The sequence below is a fragment of the Bison bison genome, unplaced genomic scaffold, assembly GCF_000754665.1.
Source record: "Bison bison bison isolate TAMUID 2011002044 unplaced genomic scaffold, Bison_UMD1.0 scf7180017864475, whole genome shotgun sequence".
Lineage (NCBI taxonomy): Eukaryota > Metazoa > Chordata > Mammalia > Artiodactyla > Bovidae > Bison > Bison bison.
The window spans coordinates 3,436,223-3,441,202 of NW_011495036.1; the positions used below are offsets into that span (position 1 = coordinate 3,436,223).

The 4,980-nt window shown below is 51.0% G+C and overlaps 1 protein-coding gene across 1 annotated transcript in view; it reads right to left on the reverse strand.

Moving 5' to 3' along the window:
- The window catches only part of COL6A3 (collagen, type VI, alpha 3), a 91,482-nt gene extending 90,394 nt beyond the window's left edge, over window positions 1-1,088 (reverse strand). The window contains exon 1 of the mRNA XM_010862047.1: window positions 764-1,088. The gene's annotated coding sequence lies outside the window, so the exon portion shown is untranslated. The remainder of the gene's footprint in view (window positions 1-763) is intronic.
- Between the last annotated feature and the right edge of the window lie 3,892 nt (window positions 1,089-4,980).

The window sequence follows — 4,980 nt, forward strand, 5'->3', positions numbered from 1 at the left end:
CACTTTGCATCCTGGGCGAGAGGACCGGGGCCCCACCCTCCTGGCCGGGAAACAGGCCCCAGGGCCTCCGGGCTTGGCACACACCACACATCTGGGCAACGCAGGCCAGCTCGTGGCCCCAGGGGCCCTGCCTTATCCACCGGGCCTGCTGCCCAAACACCAAATTCCTTCTCCTCCTCTGACCCTGGCAGCTCCTTTAGGGAACCCCAGAGGGGACCAAGGCACCAACAGTGACTTCAGATTCCTGAAAAGATGGAGCCCTGATGGTGAGAGCTGAGGAAGCCTCCACCTGCCCCTTGCCTGGACAGCAAAGTCACCCCAGTCTCCCAGTGGGCGACAGAGGCGCTCAACCAGCCCCCCCAACAGCCACCTCGGAGAGAGTCTCCCCAAAGTGGCTCTGGGATCCCTGCACAGGCACTTCTGCAAACAAAGCCGATTCTCAGATTCCAGCTGAGCTTTCAAAGGAGGAGGCAACATCAAATAAAATAAACCGTGAGCCCGAAAAGCAGAGATGGATGGACAGGACAGACCACACTGCAGGGCTCAGGGCAGCCCCAGCCCTCGGCCCCGCCAGGGGAGACCCAGGTGGCACACACGGAGAAAGGAAAAACCGGCTGCGGCTTCCAGAGACCACAGCTCCTACCGAAAAGGGACTCTCAGGGCGCGGACCTGAGAGCCATCGAGACGCGGCCAGTGGGGTTTGAAGCCCTTCCCTCTGGCCGCAAACCCCAAACTGGGGGAACAGGGTCGAAGGGGCACTTACCCTGAGCAAACCTGGAGAAGCCTGCGTCCCTGGGCTTCGATATTCAATTATGTGCGATTCTGACGCATGGTTTTCCCCCACGGGCTGCGTCTCCTTTCCCTTCTGCAGGAGAGGGGGGACCCCGGGCAGGGAGAGGGGACCCTGGGCGGGCGGAAAGCTGCTCTCGTGGTCTTCACAGGAGGCTGGCGCGCGGGAGAACTGAGCGGCCTTTGGTGGAGGACTGAGCTGCAAACCGGACGGGGCCCAGGGATACAGTCAAGACTCCCTCCAGCTCCTCCTCCTCCCTCCTCCGCCCCCTCCTCTCCCCCTCCCCAGCGGGCCTGCCCCAACACTGTAAATGAAAACCAGACTCCTGCTCTGTCGCTTCTGGCCTGGACCACAAGCTGATGTCACCTCGGAAGGCTGTCTTCACCCCATGAGCCCGGAGCTGGACGCCTGCAAACCCCAACTCTTGAAAAAAAAAATCCACCCCTTCTACTCATCACCTTTGGGGCTGGGCCCCCGGCGGCCGCAAGGAGAATGAATTCTGGAATTTTTTTCGTGGGTCTCCATGGTTTTCCAGCAGTGTTTCCCAACACCATCTGAAGGGAAAACAGGAAATGCAGTCTCCCCCGTCCACCCTCACCACACCCTCCCACTTCTTCTTGAAGTTTCTGAATTGAGACTTCTCCTAATAACCTCCCCTTTCAGATATTAAAAAACCAGCCATTAAAATTGCCTTGGCATTCGGCTAACCAAAGCTCAGTTTGGCAGTGAAAAGGCAAGAAAAAAAGGCTACATCCTTTTTTTTTTTTTTGGTCATTCTGTATATAATGATTCTGATTATGAAGCTAATGGTCCCAACTCCAGGACACACACAAGGGGAACAAGAAGTGTTATCATGCTCAGATTTACAGGAAGACGCTCGAGAAAGAACCTGTGTTTCTGCAAAGCTGGTACAGTTCACAGTGCTTTGATATGTGTTATCTCTTGCATCAAGACCATTCCCACCTTTGAAATAGATATAGGTCATGTTTTCTTAAGTGAGATTATGGTCCCATTTGACAGATGGGAAGAACCTGGCTTTGTAGCAGAGCTCAGATCAGAATTCTGGCCGTGGAAGCCCTAAACTTCTCACTGCCCACCTATCACGTGACCCTGCTGAAAAGTCATGTGAAATATCAAGAGACGTCTGCAGAAACAAACAGTGTTACCAGGGGGTGGAGGTGGGGGTGATAAGTTGGGAGACTGGGACTGACATATACACATGATTATATATGAAATAGAGAACTAATAAGGACCTACTGTATAGCAGAGGGAACTCTTCTCAATAATCTGTAATGATCTGTATGGGAAAAGAATCTAAAAAAAAAAAGAGTGAAGGGAACCCTCTTGCACTGTTGGTGGGAATGCACATTGATACAGCAACTCTGGAGAACAGTATGGAGATTCCTTTAAAAAACTAAGAATAAAACTACCATACGTCCCAGCAATCCCACCCCCCGGGCATAAAGCTTGAGAAAAGCGTAATTGAAAAGGACACCTCTATCCCAATGTTCGTCGCAGCACTACTTACAATAGCTAGAACCTGGAAGCAACCTGGATGTCCACCAACAGATGAGTGGATAAAGAAGATGTGGTGCATATACACAATGGAGTATTACTTGACTATATAAATAATATACAATATAAAAAACAATAAACAATCTTTTAAGTCAGTTCTAATGAGATGGATGAACCTACAGCCTTTTACACACAGTGAAGTAAATCAGGAAGAGAAAAGCAAATAATGTATATTAATTCATATGTATGGAATGTAGAAAGGCGGCACTAATGCTCGTACTTGCAGGGCAGCAAAGGAGATGCAGACACGAGGAACAGACTTTTGGACGCTGTGGAGGAGGGAGAGAGGATGGGATATTTGAGAGAGTAGCTTGGAAACAGACACATTACCATATGTAAAATAGATAGCCAAAGGGAATTTGCTGTAAGACTGGGGAGCTCAAACCTAGAGGGGCGGGACAAGGAAGCAGCGTCAAGAGGGAAGGCACATCTGTATACCTAAGGCCGATTCATGTTGATGCATGGCAGAAACCAACACAATATTGTAAAGCAACTATCCTCCAATTAAAAATAAAATAAAATTTGTAAAGAACTGTTTTCCTTAAAAAAAAAAAAAGAGGAGTGGCTATATGTATATGTATATATATCAGATTCACCTTGCTCTATACCTGAAACTAACATTTTAAATCATATTTCAATAAACAATCTTTTAAAAAAAGAAAGCGAGACATCTGAAGGATACTTTTCACTTGGAGATCCTTCCAGAGCAAGTCTGGGGAGTCAACGTATCTTTAACTCCTTTCCAGACGATTTCCTGAATTTAGGGAGGAAGGGAAGATGGTACAGGAGAGACGGTGCCCACTGTCCTCCTGCAGCTCAGGGGCCCCCTCACTCACCCACCGGAAGGCTCACCCCTTCTCTACGCCCCCGGGGGCTCGGCTGGAAGAATGTCAGGATGGGGAGGAAGACCTGGACTGCGGTGCTTCCCTGCCTGTCTCCTGCAGGGGAAGAAGAAATGAACGGGGTCTCTGAGCAGGAGCAACACGGCCCACGTCACGTGTGGGCAGACAGGGTTCCCACACAGGAGAGCACATGTCCCACCAGCGTCCCCACTCCGAGGTGCTGGCATGGACTCGGCCCCATGGACCAGGACACAGGCTGCCACTTCACTGGCTGGGTCCGCAGGAACCACTGCTGCCAGGCATGTCACGGGCTGCAAATAAGGGAACATTCGCTCACCACTTTCTGTCCCAAGCAGCGCCCCTCAGAGAGGTTTAGAGAACAAGTGTGGCCTCTGTGTCCCTATTAAGTGGTTCCTTTTTTCAAATACCAATACAGCTATTTCTTTTCAAAATCACAGAGAATATACATTCCTTGGTATTAGGAATGACTATCAACATTATTTAAACAGCAATGGCAATGCATCATTTAGAACAAGCGTTAAAGAAACTAAAGGGAAGTGAAGTCGCTCAGTCGTGCCCGACTCTTTGCAACCCCATGGATAGTAGCCTGCACCAAGCTCCTACGTCCATGGGATTTTCAAGGCAAGAGTACTGGAGTGGGTTCCCATTTCCTTCTCCAGGGTAAAGAAACTAAAACCCCTACTTAATCAGAACCAGGTCTCCGTAATATTTAACTGTAACTAATCATTGACAATCTAGACCCTCGCCAACAGAGCCCGCGGTCACAGAAACTTCTGGAAGCTGGCAGCCTTTGGTGGAAAACCTCCCACATCCTCCCAAGACACTCACCAGAGACAGCACTGTGGCTCCTATGGTTTTCTCACTGAATCACTGGGATCTGGGATTCTCGGTGAAATGACCAGTTCCTCCTGTCACCTGGTTCCAAGACAAAACCATCCCAGAAATCAGCACTGACCGCAACACCGGCGGTCCTGGGTCTGGGCCTGGCAGCCCCTCAAGGCAACTCAGAAGTCACCGAATCTCACAGTCTGGTTTCCCCGTAACTGCTGTGTTGAACCAACACTGGTACCTCCTCCCTTCTCCTTCTGCACAAGTTAGAAACTTGCACCCCCCGTTTTCCAGGCTCCACTGTAGCTAGAGCTCCGGGTGAAGCTGCACTGGAGTGATACTGCAGACGGGTGTGGGGGTGAGGGGGTGATTTCTCTGCTACTTAGGCTGGTCTTTTCCCTGGCAGCCAGTACAGAATGGGGCTCTAGCCCCTCCCAGACCCCTTCCGAGGCCAGGACAGCCACCCTAGCCACAGCTCCCTCCTTGGAGGATTATCCCCAGCTGCTGGAAGCTGCCTCTTCCGGAGGTGCTGGGATAGGTGTGGTGTGTCTAAGGGAGACCCCAGCTTCCTGGGTGCCGAGGGGGAGTTACAGGGAGGTAGCAAAGACAGGGAGGTAGTGAAGACAATCGGAGAAAGCCATGGCATCCCACTCCAGTACTTTTGCCTAGAAAATCCCATGGATGGAGGAGCCTGGTAGACTGCAGTCCATGGGTCGCTAGAGTCGGACAGGACTGAACGACTTCACTTTCACTTTTCACTTTCATGCATTGGAGAAGGAAATGGCAACCCACTCCAGTGTTCTTGCCTAGAGAATCCCAGGGATGGGGAAGCCTGGTGGGCTGCCGTCTATTGGGTCGCACAGAGTCGGACACGACTGAAGCGACTTAGCAGCAGCAGCAGCAGTGAAGACAATAGGCCTCCCT